Raw genomic sequence first — 22,559 nt, forward strand, 5'->3', positions numbered from 1 at the left:
AACCCCCCAGTGATTTGTCTGATGACTGGCTATTGTGTGTTTTTGAAATTTTACTCTGCACCTTTTGAATCTGGTCATTTGCCCAGAGATGATTATAAAAGTTTTACTTGTTATTATTAAATTGTTTCTTGGGAAGCTTGTACAAATTCTATACTTCCTCCAGTAGGGGTTTAGTGTGTCAATTTTCCTAGAACTGGAACTACTATTAAACATCGACATGATAACTGAATTTTTGCTACTTCAGTAAAAGAACTACTGCATTGGTGTTATAATGTACATTTCTTTAATAATCAGCAAGTATTATTTTCATATGTTGATTTAATAATTATAACTTTTTTGGTTGTAAAAGATCTTTTTAATTTTTTAAAATTTATTTTAGAGATGGAGTCTTACTATGTCACGTAGGCTGGAGTGCAGTGGCACTATCACAGTTCACTGCAGTCTTGAACTCCTGGGCTCAAGTGATTCTCCCACCTCAGCCTCCTTAGTAGCTAGGACTGCAGGCATGTGCCACCACACCTGGCTAGTTTTTTGTTTTTTGGGTTTTTTTGGTAAAGATGGGCTCTTGCTATGTTGCCCAGGCTGGTCTCAAACTCCTGGGTTCAAGTGATCCTCCCGCCTTGGCCTCCCGAAGAGCTGGGAACACAGGCATGAGACACCGTTCCAGGCCTAAAATATCTTTTCCTGTCCTTCATCTAGTGGAATATTACTGAATTTTAACATCTTATTTAATATACTTCTGTTATTTCCTAGGGCTGCTAAAGCAAGTTATTACAAACTGGGGCATAAATCCACATAAATGAACTCTCTCACACTTTGAGAGGTGTCAGCAGAGCCGTGCTCTGATGGCTACAGGGGCACATCCTTCCTCACCTCTTCAGCTTCCGCTGCTCGCCAAGAATCCTTGCTGTTCCGGGGTCTACATACAGATGCATCATCCCAGTCTCTGCCTCTGTCTTCATGCAGCTTTTTCCCATGTGTCTCTGAGTCCAAATTCCCTTCCTCTTATAAGGATACCAGTCAGTTTAGGGTCCACCCTACTCCAGTATGACCTCTCTTAACTGGACGACATCTGCAGGGACTTATTTCCAAATAAGGTCCCATTCACAGAGATTGAGAATCCAGCTTATCTCTTGGGCGGATACTATTCAGCCCACAACAACACTTAAAAGGAAAATATAAGCAGGGTATTCTGACAGAGAAGAAGCAAAAACCCACACAGATTCTCCTCTGGGATTGTATTGCTGGCAGGTGACTGGTACAGTTGCAGAGGAGAATCTGTGTAGGTTTATTACTATCTGTTATATAAAGGTGCTACAGAAAGCTGTGTCCTCCAAATTTATAACTACTTGGGTTTTAAAAACATGTACATTGGTTAAGATTTCAGAACACTGGTTACTAACCACCAGACCTACAGAAATCCTCTCTGATTCTGATAAATTAGGAAAGTGCTCTGGGTTTATTTCTGGCTGTGACACTGCTTAACTACATGATACAGAATGATTTTCTTTTTCTTTTTCTTTTTTTTTTAGAGATAGAGTCTTGCTTTGTCGCCAGGCTGGAGTGCAGTGGCATGATCTTGGCTCACTGCATCCTCTGTCTCCTAGGTTGGAGCGATTCCCCCGCCTCAGCCTCCTGAGTAGCTGGGACTACAGGCACGTACCACCACGCCTAGCTAATTTTTTGTATTTTTAGTAGAGATGGGATTTCACCATGACCAGAGTGGTCTCGATCTCCTGACATCATAATTCACCTGCCTCGGCCTCCCAAAGTGCTGGGATTACAGGTGTGAGCCACAGTGCCTGGCCCTAGAATGATTTTCTTAATTGACATATCTGTTTTTGTATGAAAATCTGTAACATGCAGAGTATATCCATCTCTAAGGCTCCTGCCAATGCTAATAACTTAGCTTTAATTTAACTTATTATGCAAAGGCCATAATAAGTTAAATTCATTGTAGGGTTACACAGTTCTTCAGTTTTATGTTTATAAATGCAAGCTTAGAAGTTTAGGTTAAAGTTCATGTATATTCCAACCCTTGCAATTTGTTGAACACCGTGGTGAGTTCTGGGGAGGTCAGGAGCTCTGATGCATGCTGAGATGCTCAGGAAATCAGTCTACAGCTTGTTGTCCCAGCAGAGAGGACATTTTCAAAACATAAAAGGTTCATTGAAGCTGGAAGTGGAACTAGTAACTCAGCTATAGAATTTTCATTTTCAAAAACCTTTATAAACAAGAAATGTAGTGGGACCTGGGTTAAGAGATTCTGGAACCCTGGGTCATGTGTAGAAGCAGAGCTCTTCAGATCAAAAGTCAGCCACTCCCTACAGAGTCAAACATTCCTGTTCAAAGCTTGGTCTCACGTATGCCCCTGCTCCTGTGCATGTCCTTCTGAGACAGCTCTCCGGCTTTATTAAACACACGGGAATAAAATTAAGTATGGATTAATTGTAAAACTGCAATGTATGTAAGTTAAAAAGCCAAGAATGATATAATGAGGTGCACCCATGAATTCTGGGTTTTCTAACTTCATTAGTGATGGGCACCAGGATTCACTTCTTTGATGAATGTCTGCCTCGTTTTTAACATCAAAACCAGTAAAGCTTACCTGTTTCATATAATCTTAAAGGAGAATGTTTTAAAAGTTAGGACCGCCAGGCACGGTAGCTAGCACCTATAATCCCAGCACTTTGGGAGGCTGAGGTGGACAAATCACCTGAGGTCAGGAGTTCACGACCAGCTTGGCCAACAAGGTGAAATCTCATCTCTACTAAAAATACAAAAATTAGCTGGACATGGTGGTGGGCATCTGTAATCCCAGCTACTTGGGAGGCTGAGGCAGGAGAATCGCTTGGACCCAGGAGGCAGAGGTTGCAGCGAGCTGAGATCGCACCACTACACTCCAGCCTCGGTAGCAGAGCAAGACTCCATCTCAAAAAAAGAAAAAGAAAAAGGCCCTACATGGTGGCTCAAGACTGTAATTCCAACACTTCAGGAGGTCAAGGTGGGAAGATCGCTTGAGACTAGGAGTTCCTGAGCAGCCTGGGTAACATAGTGAGACCCTGTCCCTATAAATAATTAATTAACATACTGAGTGACAAGGAATTCTAGTGAAGGTCACTTTTTGACATTGGGCCTTGGTAATGCGTTTAAATCTTCTGCCTTTTTCTACTTCTCTCCTCCCTTCCGTGCCTGGTGAGCTCCTACCTACTCCTCAAAGCTTTCCTTGACTTCTCCAGCTGAGCTTTAACCCTCCTCTCTCCTATGATTCCAAAACCCTCTGTGTGTTTCTCTGTTATAGAGCTTATCCAGATAACACAGTCACTAGGGCTGTCCCTGTGAGACGGCAAGGACCTCCTGAGGGAAGGGGCTGAGTCATGTTCATCCTTGCCGCCCAGTGCCTGGGCCTACAGCAGGTATGGAATGGCTATTAGTTGAGGAACAAATAGGGCTACCCATAAACATGGCTGCTTTTCATAGGAATAGCTAGGGAGCCTCCCATGGCTAAGAAAAGGAGATCTAGAGCTATCATTCAGTGAAAATTGTTATTTTTTCTAATTCATGTATCACTTCGAGGGTAATAATGTGCTGTCTCAGAGCAGACTAACCATCACTTTGGGCCAGTCTGACATTCTTCTTTTCCTCACTGCTGCCATTTAACTGGGCGTGCAAATGGAGAGTCAGGTCTTCACGTTGCTATTTACTCACCTTGCTAGGGCCTCTCGAAAGAACCTGGTAGAATCACCTTAAAAATAGAGTTTCCAAGAACTGGCTAAGCAGGGCTTAGAAATACGACTGTGGACGCTCCAACTTGTGTGTTTACAAAAGGTAGACTGCACAGTGTCTTCTCCCTTTTTTCCAGAAACAATCCAGCAAGCTTTTCATAGTTGTGGTTTACAGTCCTGATGTTAGAGCAATCTTGGACAGTGTTAATCATTTGTAGGGAAAGGTTTTTTGTTTTTTTTTTCTTTTTTACCTTTTTTATGCTAAAAATAGGATAGAGGGTCCTCATATATCATTGTCCCAGCCCCTTTCCCCCGCCAGTATTAACATCTGATGTAATCACAGTGCACTGATTAAAAGAGGGTATTACAAAGGCTATCTACAAGACTACAGGCTTATTTAGAAACTGCTGATTTTCCCACTTAAGTCCTTTTGCTGGTTCACGTTGCAGTCCAGGATCCCACAACTGATTGAGTCAGTTTCACACCAAACTGTTTTCTCCAGATATTACAGTTGTTTAGTTTTTCTTTGTCTTTCATGATCTTGACACTTTTGAAGAGCACCAGCCCGTTATTCCCTCAGTTTTTTGGTTTGTTTGATGTTTTCTCCTGTTAGATTGAGGTTATGTATTTGGGGGCAGAAATATCACAGAACAGATGCTGTACCTTCACAGTGCATGCGAATTTTTTTGGAGCTTGCCCTTTAAGAAGTAATTACTACTCTGCAACACCGTTTCTTTCTCCTCCCCTTTCGTCTTCCTTCTTCTTCTTCCTCTTCCTTCTTCCTCCTCCTTCCTCCTTCTCCTTCTCTTGGCATTTTATAATCTTTTTATTTCTCAGACATTTGGTAGGTCAATCAAAAGGCTTAGGCATTTGGAATCATGATTCATGGGCCAGGATTCTCTTGGAAGGGTGTTTATTTCCCGCCCCTGGGGATGCTGAAGAGAGACTGGGCTGGTCGTCCTCATGTCGCCTGGGGCCTTCTCCTTCCTTGCAGGGCTGAAGCAGCTCTCTATCCATGCCCACCCTCTCACTGATTACAAACTGCATCGGAGGTTGGGTTTACACAGAAGCTGACCCTGAGACAATGGCTTGAGTCCAAGTTGTTTGTTTAGGAGGTGATCCCAGGAAGCACCTGTCAGGCAGCAGGCAAGAGGCAGGAAAGGAGGGAAGGCTGGCGCCTCATCTTCAGTCTCCACCTGCCACTGGGTGAGGGTACTCCCCAGCGCATTCCTTTTCTGGCATTTTGGCTTGGTCCAAACCAGAGAAAGCCTGCAGGCAGGGAGTCAGCAGGCTGGAAGCGGGAAGTCTAGATAGAAGCCCCTGGTGTTTAAGGCAACTGCAGGTGCCTAGAGGTACGAGACGGCCACCTACATTGCCCCTTCCTCCTTTCTCATTTTTCTTCTCCCATTTCTCCCCAGTATTAAAGTAAAAATCCTAAGTGACAGCTGGAGCAGGGTTGCAAGGGGAGGGCGGTAGAGTAGAGGTTTTGTGTCGATAAAAATCCGCAGTTGTTGGCAGTGCTCTCATGAATCTATGTTCTTTCATATTTTGGAAAGTATCAACTGATACTTACTCCTAGTTTTGTAAAGATGAATGACCCAAAGCAGAAAAGAAAAATGTGTTTTCTAACTTAAAAAGTTGTTGCTTTCCAAGTAGAAGTCTTCCTTTCCAGGCTTTCTGACTCTGCTCTCAGTTATGAAGAGAGATGAGTGACCTGAGCTCAGGGACATCTTGATACCATCCACAGGGAACTTGAAACACTCTCCAAGGAGAGCAGAGAACACCCAACAGTGAGGGCTAAGCCCTTTTCAGAAGCTGACTACTTGATGCCACGTCTTGCTGTAGATAGTCCTACAGGCTCTGAGATGTGACCCCTAAGACTAGGAGAAAGGGCTTATGTAGGGGAACACATTAACACTTTCTCTCTGGACAGATGGTCTTAGCCAAGTTATTCATCTAATGTCCTCATCTGTGAAATGGGAGTAAGAACACCAATCTCATGTGGTTGTCCTGAAACCACAAGGCATATGGTGAGAGGTCACAGCAGTAAGAAAGGTGGCCCAGGGTTGGCCAGAAAATCTCACAGCACATAGAGCAGGGAGGACAGACAGCCTCCCATCGCAGCCCTGACTGTGAGTGTTCATGAGCTGGACGTGCACTAACCCAGTGGTCCCAGTGGGACCTTCAAGGTCATTATTGTAATCCCACTTTGCAGAGCAGAAACTCAGTTCCCAGAGAAGCTTAGCCCCTGCCTCTGGGCATGTTATTGTAGGTGAGTGAGTCAGGACTTGGGTCCAGTCTGTCCGATGCGGTGATCTGCTCTCCCACCTGTCTCATGCACATCACAAACGTTACACCAGAGGGCGAGAGTGGGTACTCACCTTCCCCTGCCCCGCCTCCCCACATCAAGACAGATGATGAAAGAGCACTTGTAAACTCTGTTCCATGCCCAAGAGACAAGACGAGCGAAGGAAACTAACATTACTCAGCACCTTCTGTGTTCCAGGAACTAGGCCAGGTGCTACCCAAAAAGTCTCCCACGTAAGAAACGTTGGAGGATGGCAAAACCCAGCTCTCCTTCCTGGTTGCCCCACAGCGTACGCAGTGCACAAGCACTGGCCCAGACCAGGTTTGATCAGGCACTGCTAAGCAGCTCTTGGAGGTTCTTTGGTGCCTGTAAGTTGCTGCCATTGTGCCCCTCAGTCAGCTCCGTCCTGGTTGCAGCATGCCAGCCCTGCTGCAGTAGCCACCGAGAGAGGATCCCAACTTCCCAGGCTTTGGCCAGTGTGGTGTAGCTGGTATTTTCTTGACCAGGGTGGAAAGAGGCAGAGACTAGGGCTTCGGGTTCTGGGGGCAGCCTTGTGCAGTATAGGATGCCGAGCAGATCCCTGTGCCCACCTGGGTGTCCAGACCTCCTTGCCTTTGTCTTCCAGTTCCTGCTCAGAGCTTTCCCCTTGGCCTAAGGTGCTGCCCACTTTCCAGTAAGTCCTTCATTCCTTCCTAATTTGGATGAACATTTTAGTAGACCTACGACCAAACGAAGGGTGAGGACACAGAGGTCCCTTGGGTAGTGATGAGGTGGGAGGCAGGGTAGAGGAGAGGGACATTGTGAATATAGTTAGAATGAGAAGTTAGAACAATTAACCAAATGATCCACTGTTTCTGAAGTGGGCAAGTCAAAGGAAACTGTTCTAGCCACCTTCTTCTCAACTCCCTGGCAATACTGACATCACTTTATAATTTAGGTGCTGGGGTGTCAGAAAGAGACAGTGTGAAAGGCACTTGATTCAAGTGCATGAGTCCTACTGACCTGAAAGAATCTGACTTTTTACGACAGCCACAAAATGCCAAGTAGACAGAGGCAATGGTCTAACTTCATTTTTCTATTGAAGGTATTAATTAGTGCCGTTACTAACAGGGGTGGCATTGTGAAAGAGTCAGAGGATTCTAGCCAAACAGGACTTTTCAGGGACTTTTAATAAGGTTTAAAGTATGTCCCTGCAGGGGAAAGGAAGCTGTCTATAGCATCCCTACCAGCACGTTCCTCTGATTGTTCTCGGTTCATTTGAGTCCACAGAGGACATAAAACAAGTGAGCTGGTAACAGATGTAATGAAAACACTCAAGGCCTCAGCAAGTCAGAGGGGTGGCATTGGTTCCTGAACAACGGCATCTGTGTCACTAGATCAGAGCTGGGGATAGAGCAGGGACTGGGGATCTCTTCCTGCAATTCTCAATTTACAGTTTGGGGAATGAAGATATTAGTAACTGAGTGAGGCCGAGGAAGTGCAAACAGTTGAGGTGGAGAGAATTGCACATGATCAGTAGAGAAGAGCTAACTTTCAAATTGGTGATGCTGCTAGGAGATTGTGAAGGAGTCTAAGACAGGAAAAACATCCTTGTGAACAGCATTGGCCAAGACTTCACAGCGGAGACTGAGCACAGCTGGGGCTTGGAAAGCTCTATGCTGGTGGAGGGAAGGAGGAGCCTATTCCAGTTGTGAGAAAGAAAAGTGGCAAGCACTCCCCACCAAATTACAGGCATGGACTGTGAGGGCCAGTCTGTCTGCAGCTGAATGCGGTGGGGAGTGGGAGATACTTGAACGGAACAGGTAGCACGAGGTCTCTCTCTGGAGAGCTTTGGCAGCTAGGAATCATTTGGATTTGGGGATCTTTGCTGATTAAGCAGGAGGAGAAGGTGACAGGCAGGAGAAATGGTATTTTAGGCAGCACCTACCCACCTTCTATTTAGGATACAGGAAGTCTCAGTCAACAGACTTTGGGTGTCATGATCCCATTAGCAAAGCCAGCTTAATTCATAAATCACTGCCAGGAATTGAAGCCAATTAAATCCGGGCACTGCAGCCCCACTGGCAGAGCTGTTCCCATTGTGGAAGGGAGGTCAGACTCTGTAAGCCGGACACAATTAGTCCACCAATTCCAACTCCTCTCCCTATAGCCAGCTCACCGAGTACCCTTGTGATATTTGCTGCTTCATGTACACAGGTCTACAAGGAATTCCTTCATTTTCATTTAAAGATAGGAATTGGTAACTAAACTTGCTACAGCAATGCATAACTAAGCTATAATCATATAACTCTATAATCTTATATAAGAAATGATACATAAACCTGTATGATAACACAGAGGAAAGTAGGCTATAAATATCCTCTAAAATGTTCTTTTACAGGGCATTAAGGATACATACAGCAATTTTTAAAATTGCCAATATTTCTCTTACTTGTCACAGGTAAGAGACATGTGAATGCCATGATTACATTGTACATTTAAATAGTGTGTGCCTTTATGTCTAAAGCGTTTCCTGTCGTGTTTAGCTATGTTCCTTGTTGTCTCAGATACCTTCTACACACTGCAGAATATCCCATCTCTCAGATGGACTGAGATTTCTTTACCACCGTTCCCGCCCGCCCCCCACTTAAATTTTGAACATTTCACAAGTTCCAGTCTTTTAAAAAATCTTATTCAGACATGAATTTTTTTTTCCTAGAAAAACTATGCCTTTCACTTGGAAATAAAGAGAAGAAAACATCTTGGTGAGTCTTGAAATATGTCAATAAATTCATTTCCCAATAGGCCTCTGGATGAGTTTATTATTTTTTACTGCCCGTAAAGGAATGCATTGGATCGAAGATGTTACCTGATTGTTAAGATTTTTTTTTTTACCACCAAGAGTGGAATGCGTTTTCAACTTAAAATTGTTTCAAGAAGACAACTCTGCTTAATTGGCCTGGTGGGAAGTGTGATGAATGTCTAGTACTTTAGGCAGAAGAGGATGTAGAGAAGAAGGTAGAAAGCAGATAGAATGATGACTGTATTGAGTAACTTGGCCATGACAGTGTGTGTAGTCGGCTTTGCTAAACGTGAGTTTCTGTAATTTGGCTTGTAGGTGACTGGTAAATAGGGGAGGAATGTCACTATCATGTGAAAGTTGTGCTGATTCATGGCAGTTTCTTCCCTGCATGTTAATGCTGGTCAAGCTTGGCTATCCATTCTCTTCTGTGTGCTCCGTTCTCCCTTGGAAGTGGCAATTGCTCTCAATCTGGGAGCATTTTGCTCTTGTCTTCATAACTCAGCAGTGTCGACCCTCAAGCTGTTAAGACCTTTCCAGGAAGCTACCCACACCTTTTTTAAAAATTGTAGTAAATATGCAGAACAAAATGTACCATCTTAGCCACGTGTAAGATGTATTAAGCACATGTATATCTCGTGCAACCAATACCATCATCCATCTCAAAAGCACTGTCGTCTTCCCAAACTGAAACCCTGTACCCATTAAACATTAACTCTCCATTCTCTCCACACCCCAACTCCAGCCCCTGGCAGCCACCATTCTATTTCTTTCTCTGAGCTTGACTGCTCTATATACTTCATATCGGTGGAATTGTACAGGATTGGTCTTTTTGTGATTGGTTCATTTCATTTAGCATAAGGTCCTCAAGGTTCATCCATGTTGTAGCATGTGTCTGAATCTCCTTCCTTTTAAGGCTAATATTCTATTTTATGGATACACCACGTTTTTTTAATCCCTTCATCCACCACCGGACACCTGGGTTGTTTCTGTCTTTTGGCTTTTGTGAATAATGCTGCCATGAATATGTGTATACAAATATCTATTCATGATCCTGCTTTCAGTTCTTTTCGGTATACACCCAGGAGTAAAATTGCTGAATCATATGGTTTCCCATATTTTTAAAAGAAATTCCTATACAGCATTTGCAGTTGTAGTTCCTTGCTAGGAGTCTAATGTGCCTTTTCAACTGCCTAAATCTTTCTATTACGATTGTTACTATTGTGTTAAGGCTCTGGTGATGAAGTCCTTAGGGTTTAAGGGGTCTCAACCCTATTTCTTTCATGAACTCCGTTGTCTTTTGTGCACAATTTCACAGAACAGAAGACTTTTTTGTTTTTTGTTTTTCTGAAATGCATGCATCCCATCAGAGCAGAAGTGGCCATAGAGTTGAAATAAATAGGCTGGGGTATAATTCTATGCTGTATTACCTAAATATCTGAGAAAAATGAAACTATCTTAGTTTTCTGTTCAGTAACGCTGCCTCCAAGGGGTCCTGCAGGAGTCTCTGACCTGAAGCACCAAATACAAACCCTTGGTGTTCACATAATCAGTGTGGTGTGTTAGGAGTCTAATACCGTTGAGCAGGGGCTTACTTACAGTCAGAGGGAGAACTTGGTTAGGGAGTTGAAAGTCTCTGCAAGCAACTGGCTCAGTCTTTTTCTTATGCCTACAACTGCTGGCATTGTACACAAGGCTTAATGGACCAAACACATCAAACAAGCCAAACACCTAAACAAGATCATTCTGTCCTAGCAATGAGTCTGTGTCCAGAGAGATCTGGAAAGCTTGAGGAAGGCAGGGAGGGGTAGAATGAGAGAAGTAAGGACACAGGAGCTGCTGTTAATTTTGGTAGAGCTGGTTGTTTATTCATGGTTTCCATGAGTGTTTCTACCAGGAAAGGCTCTCCTCTGCATGCCACATGAGAGCAGGGCTCTGTGACTCATGGATGGTGACTGGGCTTGGAGGAATGTTAAGCTCTGTCCACAAACAGAGGAGGAGAATGAGGATTTGAATGTCACGGTAAACTTATTTGTGACTGAGGAGGTAGTAGCAAAAAGGGCAGGAAGAAGCCATGTGGCAGATGGAAGAGGCGACCTGTCTGCCCGCTGCCTGTTGCCATCACACTGTGCCATTTCCACCTTGCTGATCACCTCAGTGTTTTCCAGTGATGGGCCTCATCTCATCAGTGAGTCCTGAAATGAATTTAGCAAATTTCCACCAGAATCAAATACAACAACACAAGACAGAAGAGAGAGAACACTGAACGCTCTGCATGAGGTAAAGTTTGGCATCATTTGTCATTCTCTTTATGTTTTCCTGTGTGAGATTGTGAGTTGAAATACATGTCTCACTGTGGACTGTGGTCACAAGTTTGAGAAACCCCTGGCATTTTGCCTGTCTTCTGTTCCTGGACCTTCCCTTTCTGTCAGTGAGAATTTTGTGTCCAAATCTGATCAAGAATGGACTCTGAAGAGAGATGGTCCCTGGTTGACTGTAGTGTTCATTAGAGGAGTTCTGCTGTCACCATTCCAGGAATCAGAGATGCCCCAGGGCCATCCCACTCTCTAGAGGTTCTGTCACTATGGTGTAGTGCAGAGTTCTGAATTTGGAGCTAAAAATTTGGATTTGAATCACCAAAAATGGCTGACGGCGGGGGGAAATTTCCCACCTATGTGCGGAAGAGCCTAGAGGGACAGTGGTTTGTGCAAAGGCCCTTGCGCGGCAGGTAGGGCTGGAGAGCCAATGGCCAGGTTGTCACAGGCCTTGCATGACATGCAAAGAACTTGAACTCGGTTGTGTGGGTGCTGAGGCCTGACAGGAGTAAGGGGTGTTTCAGAAAGAGCTCCGGGCCAGCAGGAGGAGGTTCGGGAGGAATGCAGAGATGGGAAGGCCTGCATCCAGGGGATGTCGGGGAGGGTGAGAGCTGCTGCACCGAAGGGGGGCTGTGGACAGGGACGGGAGAGTGGGGGGACTTTCCCACAGAGAGCTGGCATCTGCCTGACTGTGGCAGCAGGTGTGCAGCCTGCAGGGGACAGAGTTTGGGCAGTGCTGAGATTCTTAGGGGGACTGATGGAGGACAATCGCATTAGAACGTGGTGGGCCAGGCCCTCTGCCCTGAGGTGCCTTGGCTCTACAGTGCCTCTCTCCTTGTGCTGTCTTCCCACAGCTTCTGCTTCTCCAAACACCCTGGGTTTCCCCCTGCTCAGCACCAGTGCACCTACCCCATGTCCTCAGTGCCCTCAGGTGGCATTGCTGCTGCACAGCTCCTGCCAGTCCCCTAGAGAGCAACCTGTAGCCTCAGTGGCATGGTGGTGCATCTCAGCATTGGAAGTTCAAATCCTATGAAATTGTCACTAACTGGCACGGGTACACTCTGGGGAGACCTGGTCAGGCAGGACCTCATTTTTAAGGCTGTTTCTGACTTCTCATCTATCCTGAATTAGGCAGCGTTTTGAGAAACAAAACCTATAAGATACATAGAGAGATAGATATTGGTTGATTTTTTTAAGGAACTGCACACAAATGTGAGGGCTGGCAAGTCCAAAAATTTGTAAGTAGGCCAGCAGTCTGGAGACTCAGGTAAAAGTTGATGTTGAAGTCTTGGGTCCAAAACCCACAGGGCAGGGCAGGCCACAGCAGGCTTTTGTGTTGCAGTCTTGAGGCCAAAGTTCTTCCTCAGGGAACCCACTTCTCTCCTATGACCGTCCCCTGACTGGACGAGGCCCACCCACATGGCAGAGTGCTGTCTCCTGGACTCAAGTCTAGTGACTTAGCTGTTAGTCTCACTTAAAAATACCTTCACAGCCACATCCAGACTGCTGTTTGGTTAAACAGCTGGACACCATGACCCAGCCAAATTGACACATAAAGTTAGGCTTTACAAAACCCCCACTAAAAAGTTGACAAGTCCCTGTCTGAGGTCTTTGCATGTTCTGATCCATTCCTACAGGAATCCTGGGAGGATACATAATCCTCATAATTTTATAGATGAGAACATTGAGATTCACACATATTAAAAGACTTGCCCCTTGGCCGGGAGCGGTGGCTCACGCCTGTAATCAGAACTTTGGCAGGCCAAGGCGGGCAGATCACGAGGTCAAGAGATCGAGACCATCCTGACCAACATGGTGAAACCCCGTCTCTACTAAAAATACAAAAAATTAGCTGGGCATGGTTGCGCGTGCCTGTAATCCCAGCTACTCAGGAGGCTGAGATAGGAGAATTGCCTGAACCCAGGAGGCGGAGGTTGCGGTGAGCCGAGATCATGCCATTGCACTCCAGCCTGGGTAACAAGAGCGAAACTCCATCTCAAAAAAAAATATATATGCTCATTGTTGAAACTGTGGGTAATTTTAATAACAATTCAAAGAATTAAATAAAATTTGCCCATATTTCCACCACCCACAGATAATCATCATTAATATTGGCGTGTGTTTTAATTAATACACTATTTTTAGAGCAGTTTTAGGTTTAGAAAACAGGAACGGAAAGTACACGGAGTTCTAGTGCACTCTCTCACGCCCCTCCCTCCATGAACAGCTCCTTTACTGACATCTTATATTTGTGTGGCATATGTGTTACAATTGATGGGCCCGTATTGGTACATGAAGATGGATGAAGTCCATGGCTTACAGGAGACTCGTGCCACATGCTGTACGTTCTATGAGTTTTGACAAATGCATAGTGACATGAAGCCACCATTATAGTATTATACAGAGTTTTTTCACTATCTTTTCACTTTTCATTGGGTAGTATAATTTTTTATGTTTTTTAGTTTACAGATTGAGGGTATTGTTCTTTGACTATAAAATACACATTTATAAATAATAGTGCTGGCCAATGAATCATCTAAAAAACTGTATTTTTAGAAAGCATGCATTTATTTTATGAATTCCATTAGCTGCCTATCAGAGAACATGGAGCACTGGGGCACGGATCCCAGCACAGAAGGGTTCACTTCTCCTCTGTGGTTTTCATGTCAATTAATGATTAGGCCTTGAGCCTTACAAGAAAGGTGATAGTTCTTTGAGTCGGTTTACTGAAACAGTCTATTAAAGACTTGCCCCAGGCCCTGAGAAACGGGTAGGTTTAAAAATCCTTACCCTGCATTTTCCTTTCACAAGGAGTGAACTCCTGGCCCAGGCAGAGGTGCGGTGAATAGGCAGTGGGGCTCGGTTGCCTGGGCGATGAGACTCCTCCTCCCGCCCTTAGGAGTGGGGGCTGGCTGGTGGCTGTGGGGAACGGTTTTTGTTTGTTTAAAACGGAGTCTGGCTCTGTCACCCAGGCTGGAGTGCAGTGGCGCATTGCCGGCTCGCTACAACCTCCGCCTCCCGGGTTCAACCGATTCTCCTGCCTCAGCTTCCTAAGTAGCTGGGATTACAGGCGCGTGCCACCACGCCGGGCTAATTTTTGTATTTTCAGTAGAGAGGGGGTTTCACCATATTGGCCAGGCTGGTCTCAAACTCCTGACGTCAGGTGATCCGCCCGCTTCGGCCTCCAAAAGTGCTGGATTACAAGAGTGAGACTCCGCCCCCAGCCGGGGAACTGTTTTTGACGGGCTTCTGTGGGTGGTGCCTGTGGGTTGGTCCAAGGACTTGGCCTGCGGGAATGAGCTGGACGGGGGCGTGGCCTGAGTGGGGGTAGCGCCGGGATGGGGGCGTGGCCAGGGGAGGGACCCGGGATGAGGTGTGGCCTTGGGGGAGTCGGGCTGGGGGTGGGGCTTGGGGGGGGTAGGGGTTGGGGCGTGGCCTGGCGGAGTGTTTGGCCAAGCGCGGGAGCAGAGTCTGTGCCGCGCTTTCTCCCGCGCCCGCTCCAAGGGAGCACACTGGAGCCTAGGCTCCGAGAGCGCGGCAGCCTCGGCGCTCCGCCGGCACCGGAGCCGGCTGTGAAGGCAGGGACGTGCTGGACGCGCTGACTTTGGAGGCTCCGCCGGGAGGCGCCGTAGGCGGTAAGACAGCGTCGGGCCGCGGCTCTGCTGGGCGGGCGCGGGCACGGGCTGTTAATGTAGAATCCCGGGAGGAATTGAGCCCCCAATGGACTGCTTCGGGCTTGGGGATATCCAGCTCCCAGCTTCTTCGCCTCTGCTTCCACCGCCGCTGGAGCCTGCCGGGCTACTCACCTGTTGGGTCCCTGCGCCCGCCTCCAGCCCGGCGGTGGCTCTGCGCCCTCTGTGCCGCCGGGCACCATTGCATCCGGGAGGACGTGCACATGGTGTTCTCGCAAAAGGCCTTTTCCAGCCTGCAGGGAGGTCGCCCTATAAGTTCACCCCGCGCTCCTTGCTTGCGGGGCCTGGCCTCCGAGGGCGGCGGTGGCTGGGGAGCCTGGCGCGGCATAGCCGGGTAACGCTCTGCTCCTTCGGGCGGCTTGGCCGGTGCCTCCAGGGGACCCTGGAGCGATGCGGTTTTAGAGCTTAGTTTAGAAAGCAAGTTTCTCTAGGCCCCAGCGGAGTCTCATTCCAGGGGAAAAATTTTGGGACCCGGTGCCCGTCGTCTGTGGACTGGAGGGAGCGCATTGGCGGAGTTGGTTTGGTCCCATTCTGTGAAGGAAATGGGGGAATTGGTACTCCAGCCCAGGGCAAGTAGAAGCCCACGCTGCTTCCAGCGTCAGGAGGAGCTCGGGTGACCTGGGCTGGGCCACTCGTCTGACTGCAAGGTTACAGAGCTTGAGCAAATTTTCCCTCCCTCCAAGTGCAGGAAAACCAAACCAAGGCAAGCAAACAAACCCTGTGGGTCACTTGCTTCCCAGCATTGCATAGGGATGTGGATAAATAGAATAATACTGTGAATTTACTCAGTCCTTATTCCCAAGTCTTCCCATAGCCTTATATTATACACCTCCCCCACCAGGGTTTTCTCTGTACCCATTGTCGTCTTTTCCTGCCTCTTATTTTCTTCCCTGTGAACCCCTCCCGGTCTCCCAGCGATTTGCTCTCTAGTCCCCTTGCTAACAGACTTTTCCAACAAAGTCTCTTTTTTTTATGACCCCCTCCACTGTCTTGCAAACTGCCTCACTGCATTATTCTCGGGGTGCCTGTTAATCATGCACCCTCCCTGTTCCCTGCCCCCTCCCATCCTTTAGAGTTTCCTGCGACTTTGATTATACCATATCCTAATTTTCATCTCCCTCCCTTGGCCCTCATGTTTGCCATCTGCCTCCACCCAGTTCTCCCATCTCCTTCCTTATTGCGCTCCTGTGCATGTGCGGGTTTCTTCCTTCTTGCCCCATATTTCTCCCGCAGGTGATTTCTTCCCTTTGCCCTACTTCTCCCTGGTAGGCACTCTGCCCAGCCACAGCCTGCCCCGCCTGCAGGGCACACCTTGCCTCGGTGCCTTCTGCTGCGGTTTTCCATGCTCCATGAGCATCCCTGGGTTCCTTGTGCTCCTTCAAGTCCACCCTCTGTCACCTTGCTGATGGCTTTCTCTCCGAATGTCTACAAGTGTCAGAGGCGAGGAACAGCAGCTGCATTTCTGCGGGAGGACTCGATTTCAGGACCCTCCCCTCTGAAGCTCCCCACTGCTTCTGCCTGATTGTTTTCTTATTGAAGTCTTATCCTCTATATAGTTCTTGAATAATGTGAATATTGATATTAGGTAGCATTTACCAAACTCTGGGTGTGTACTAAGCACTGTTCCGAGGGCTTTATGTGGATCAGTACTCATTTAAAATCCTCCACACATCCCTATAATGTAGGATCTACTACTGATCCATTTGACAGATAAGAAAAGGGAAGCTCGGAGGAGGTAACCGGCATGGCTTCTTGCCCCTGCCTAGCAGTGGAGGCCCTCTTCTCACCAGACAGTGGAGCTTCCCTGCCGTGTGACCTGTTCAACTCAGGCATACCTGTAGTTCAGCTTTGGAAAGGAGGTCGTTATTTGACATGTTTTATTTAGTCTGCAAGGTACACCAGTGGAGGACACAAATTCTATACTTGTAGGACAGTGCATGGAGAAAACCTAATGCCTGATCCCTCAGAAAGCCTGGGCCCGTGCCTGGGCTGTCAGCTCATCCACGTTGTCAGCCTGCTTTTCCTCTTAGCCACAGGAAGTCCTAAAGAAAGTGGCATAAAAATTACCCGGCCGGGCACAGTGGCTCATACCTATAATCCCAGCACTTTGAGAGGCCAAGGTGGAAGGATTGCTTGAGCCAAGGAGTTCGAGATCAGCTTCGGCAACATAGCAAGACCCCATCTCTGAAAAATAAAAATAAAAAATCAGCTGGGTGTGATGGCGCACACACCTGTAGTCTCAAGTACTCAGGAGACAGAGGTGAGAGGATCACTTGAGCCTGGGAGGTTGAGACTGCAGTGAGCCATCTATAATTTTGCCACTGCACTCCAGCCTGGGTGACAGAACGAGATTCTGTCTCTAAAAAAATTAAATTAAAAAAAAAACAAACCACTGTCAGCTGTCTCCTCCTGTGCATTGTGTGTTCCATTTCACTTGAGTTGGACACATCTTTGTGGTCTCTGTTAGCTGTTTGACTATATGAGTCTTATTTATATTCATTTCATTATGTAATCTTAAAACCTTGTCCAACATTTGTTAGTCTTTGCCTTCCTAAGAGTTGGAGGCAAGTATTTTTCCTACTTTACAGATACTGAAGCAGAGCATGCACCTGGATAGCTGAAAGGGACTTATAGTCTACAGATGAGGAGACCGTGGCCCAGGGAAATAAAATGACATATTCAAGGGAAAGTAGCAGGACAAAGTTGGCTCTAAGGCCTCTGTGGTTCAGGGCTTGATGCATGGCCTTAGAGCTTGGTGGGTTGACCTCTCCATTTGCTGCTGAAGGCAACAAAGCTTCTTTCTCCTTCCTTTCCCCTGAGCTAAGAAGCATTGGAAGGATTCACTTACAAGGGGAACTCATCAGTGCTTTCCTTTTTTTCTGTCTGAAAGCTAAACATTTAAAAAAATGTTTGCCTGTGAGACATGTAATAGCATAAATGGGATCGTAACATTGCAGTAGTATACATTCAAATGTTTTAGAAAGAACTATTACCATTACTTCTGAAACACCAGGAAGGAACACCAAAGGTACATGGCTTCCTAGAGGGAAACCATATAATACATGGCAATTTGAAAATCAGTACTGGAATGTTTAATTGTGTTTTGCATTCTTGGAGAGAAATGCATTGGTACAAAGTGCTTGCCTGATTTTCTTCATCTTTGCATAGCAAATAAAACAGCAGTGAAGGGGGAGCGTGGAGTCGGTTGCTGTTTCTCTCTTGGCCTCTACTGTGCCCACACCCTTCTCTGGACTCCCACGAAGCCCCCTTGCAGCTGCCTCTGCTCCTTCCCTGTTTAATGCCTCTTTTGGCTCCCCCAGGAGACCTACAAGGTATTGTTGAATTGTGATGCCCACCTCCTCCATATCAGCTTGTCTTGACAGAATGCAACCCTGATGCCCCGAGGCAGGCATTCTGTGTGATAGCTTCACCCCTTCCTGCTGGGATGAGATGGGTTCTCAGGTACTATTCTGGGGAGAAGCGGGGAAGCATTTGTGTGAGGTGTCCTCTGTGTTCTGTGGTTTAGGTGAGGATGGTTGTAACTGAGAAGCAAGTTAAGTTTCAGTGCTCCCTAAATGAAGTGGAAGTTCAGGGAAGTTGTGGCCAGAGCCCAATAGTAGGTAGCAAGGCTGAGACTGGACCTCAGGCTGCCTGGCTTAGGAGATCCACGTGCATCCCTCTGTGTGTCTGTCTTCCCTGTAACCTGTAACTCCCTGAGGCAGAAATGGCACCACAGAGCCTTTCACAACATTGATGGCTCCTGTGTGCTGAGCTGAAGGTGTGAAGCCAGAGAGGAGAGACTGGGGCATCACGGGACGCAAGTCTGAGGGCTCAGAGGAGTTCCCGGTCCAGCTTTTGCTCTCACTTCCGGGTTGTGGATGATGCCCTCTGTGCCTGTGAGAACCCTGGGGAGCTGTGGCAGCACCGCAGATGCAAGAATGGCCTCTGTGTTTCTTATATACGTATGTGGTTGTGGCCGTGTGCTGCGGTCAGGATGTCAGCTTTGGTGGACACAGGTGATGACCGTCCTTTGGTCGTCATGTTCCAGCATCTTGGAAATGGGGTTTTTGCTTCAGTGAACCAGGACCTTAAAGGATCTGACTTCCTTGTCAGCAGCCACTTCTGCCCATTTCCCTGAAGCAGGACTGCCCTGGTCTTTGTGGAATCACGAGAGTGTAGACATTGTCACTTCAGGGATCCTGTGCCTGCCTCAGTTATCTCCAGCCCCAGCCTGCCAGATCTGTCCTAAAGACCCACTGGCATCCATCTGCACCCTCCCAAGAGGGCTCTACCTTCCCGGAGAGGGGAAGGCCAGCCTTTCCCCTCCACCCCCATTCATACCAGAGCAGGCCTTGCTTCCTCAGACTGGCAAGCTCCCCTTAGAGAAAAGTAGAGCACAGGTCCATAATGGCCAGACTGGAGAGTTTCAGTGGAGGGAAGTGAGCTGCCTTCCTGGGTCCCTGGGCCACCCAGTCTCCTGCCCTCCTCTCCTCTCTCAGCCCTTCCCAGTTGCAGCCCCCCACCCACCCCACCACAACTTTAGTAGCAGGAAAGGGGACAGCTTTGCTCACTGTATGGACAGGTGCAAGGGGAAAGGCAGGCTTTTATTGTCTTATTCCAGTGAGAGCAGGAGGCTGGCGAAGAGATGTGTTCGTGGTATTGCAGATCGGAACTTTGATCACACTTCCGCAGAAAATGTTGCTCTGTGTGATAGGAACGGTGAGCAGTCCATTGTACTTGAGTGTTAATGTGGCAATTCAGTCCCATCACACAGGGTTCTGAGCTCAGGCCCTAGCACTTAGTCTCTATGGGTGATGCAGAGATAGGCAAATGTGCCCCAAGTCCTAAACAACTTGCACTTGTACTTTTAAACACTTCTGACTTGTATGTTGTGACCCTACAGCTGAAAGAAAAATAGCCTCTGCTTTAGAAATGTGCTCCACTTCCACCTTTCCTGTGGGATGGAGTGCTCTTCTGTAATGCATAAACTCTTTCTCATCCATCGGGAATCACCTGTTTAGGAATTTATGTGGATTTGTAGATTCTGCTGTTACAAGTGTAATACTGGTGATACTTCATGATGATTTGTAAGCATACATGTATACGTAATACTGTGTATCTTTTGTGTATTAGATGCTGAAGATGGAAAGATTGATCAGAAACAGCCCCTCTTTTCATGAAGAGACTCATATTCTTGTCTAGAGGGAGAGGCCCATATGTAAAAGCAAAGCAGTGAAAAGTAGTGAATGTGGCAGTCAGTTAGGGGAGAAGATGAGAGTTCAAAGATCCAAGAAGGCTTCCTGGAGGAGGAGCTGAGTCCAGTCTGGGCTGAATCCTAACAGAGGAGTGAGCAAGTGAAGAAGGAGCTCACAGAGGAAAACCTCTCCCCTGTGGACAGCGTAAGCAGAGGTGAGGACATGGGCTTCAGCTTGGTGACTCCAGAGACCCTTGAACATCTATATTGCTACAGCCCCAAATGCGTCAGTCATGACGGAGTCTGTGTCACGAGGGCGTGGTTCTAGCATCAGCAACACTTGGGGATTTGATATATAAGTAAATTCTAGGGCTCCTTCCAGACCTATTAAATTAGAGCTTCTGTGGCTGGGGCCCAGCAGTCTGTATTTTAACACGCCTTCTATGTGATTTTCAACCACAGAAATATTTGAAAGCTACTGTTTTAGAGCTTATGCTTTCTGGAGGCTCTGAACAGCTACTCTCCATGCCTGCTTCCTAGTATTTGCAGGGAATGGTAATCCTCTTTTTGAGGGCAGTAATCTTTCTCACAAGGGGGGAGCCCTCATGATTTATCACTTCCAAAAGGCCCCGCTTCTTTACATCATCACCTTGGGGTTTAAGTTTCAACCTAAAAATTTTACAGGGACACATGCATTCAGACTATAGCAGTTTCCATCTCTCTGGGTTTCAGACCCTTTGCTGCTTGTTGGAATTAGCAGTGGGTCTTTAAAAACATTGATGCCCACTCCCACCCACAAATGTTATCATTGATTTGGGATATGACCTATGCACTGAAATTTTTCAAAGCTTTCCAAGCGTAGTCAGGTTTGAGAACCACTGTCATAGGTGAGGATTCCATCAGTTGTACTTGTAAAATGTCAGAGGAGTGTCCTGGCTGTCACACAGGACACTGTGTCTGTGAGGTGGTGGAGGCTGTGTGGTTCTGTGATAGGAAGAGATGGTGGCGGCACCATGTCCATCGTGTAATGAATGCTTATTCCGTGTTGAACGCGTGCCAGTTTGAATATCTCCTGGTGGTCCCCTTTTTTGATCTGAGAGTTGGGAAGTAAGACAGCTCTAGTGTGGTAGATCTGCACATCTAATTCTGTAAGCTAATGCCAGGCGAGGATACAGAAGATGATGCTGCCAACAGAGAACACAGACCCCGCAGGCCAGCCTCCCCACCGCCCGGCACCATTTTCCTCACCTCTCAACAGTACCAGCTTGAATTCTGGGAACAGCCAGATAATAAAATCGTGAAGTACCAATACTTCTGTGTGAATAGTGTGAATGTCAGTGTTACGTGAATTGGGCGCCTTAGGATTTTGTGCCTTCTCTAACCAATCGATTGTACACAAATGCCAGTTTTAACACACACACACCCTCCATCTCTAGACTTGGCCTTGCTGTGACAAGTGATCAGTCTTCTAGGATCTAAATGTCATCATGTCATAAACCATGTATTTCTACGCATCATCTTAAATAATGTGTGAACTTTTTGTATTTCTTGTCCCGTCATGAATATTCATTCTACCTTCATTTATTGTTTTATTCATTCAGCGAATGTTGAGCCACTGCATCAGCCCAACACTGAGCTTGCAGTTTTATCCCTTTTCCTACTGACTCTCTGTGAGCGTGGGTAAAGTAGGTTTTTTTTGTCTTCATTTGAAATGGTCGCCTTCTCTATTTCTGCCTCTTTTGGTGACGTACTTATTCAACTTTTAATAATGCAGCATCTGAAGGACATTTTTCATGTCGACTTCTTGAGCCTTCTTTGAACCCTGCTGAGATTAATTAAATCAAACCCCATGCAGCAATTATCCTAAAATATTCCAACAAGTTATTAAAACTGAGTTTATCCAGGACCGTAAGACTTGAGTAAGTGACCCATAGCACGGTGCCCTTGGAATGAAGCCTGGGATCCAGTTTAATTTCTGTCAGTTTCTAATTTCTTTTGGTGTAGAATCAGTCCTGGTATGGTGGTTGAATTAATTATATACATGAGAAATATATGAATTCATATCTCGAGTTTATGATTTGTTCTCTTTCTGTGAAAAAGACAGATATGTTTTTGGTTTGTTTTGCCTTGCCAGCTTGCAGGTAACTGTTTACTATTAAATTGGCCCCAGTACATTTAAATATGTGTTGCAAATGGAAATAATTGATGCACTGTATTTTTTCTGCTGCTTAATCACTAAGCAAAACTCTACCACTGGGGACACTTTCGTACTCCCGCACACAAGCAGCCCAGTATGATGGTAAAGACCAGCCTCCATTGTGTGGTCTTACCATTGTCACTCACATTACCCATGGACTGAATAGGGTTTAGAAATACAGGCCTTCAAAGGAATTGCCCTTTCTTAAATGTTCCATGGATCCTTCTGAAATAACATCCCTCCAGCCCTCATTCAAAACAATAAAGAAGGAAGGGGATATATTAATATCTGCAGCTTCAGTGGTATTCAAAATTATTATATATTTAAATGAGGAAAGTTAAAAATGCAT

General features: G+C 46.4%; 1 protein-coding gene across 3 annotated transcripts in view; it reads left to right on the forward strand.

Annotated features, from left to right (window-relative positions):
• The first annotated feature begins 19,909 nt into the window (after positions 1 to 19,909).
• Positions 19,910 to 22,559, forward strand: part of SPATA13 (spermatogenesis associated 13) — a 140,918-nt gene continuing 138,268 nt past the window's right edge. For 2 of the 3 annotated variants that reach the window (XM_012441379.2, XM_064373507.1), the window contains exon 1: positions 19,911 to 20,228. The gene's annotated coding sequence lies outside the window, so the exon portion shown is untranslated. Of the gene's footprint in view, positions 20,229 to 22,559 lie in introns of all 3 variants that reach the window. The other variant, XM_012441401.2, reaches the window with a different exon arrangement.

The sequence above is a fragment of the Aotus nancymaae genome, unplaced genomic scaffold (genome assembly GCF_030222135.1).
Source record: "Aotus nancymaae isolate 86718 unplaced genomic scaffold, 86718_ANA_hifiasm-v0.15.2.pri h1tg000009l, whole genome shotgun sequence".
NCBI lineage: Eukaryota > Metazoa > Chordata > Mammalia > Primates > Aotidae > Aotus > Aotus nancymaae.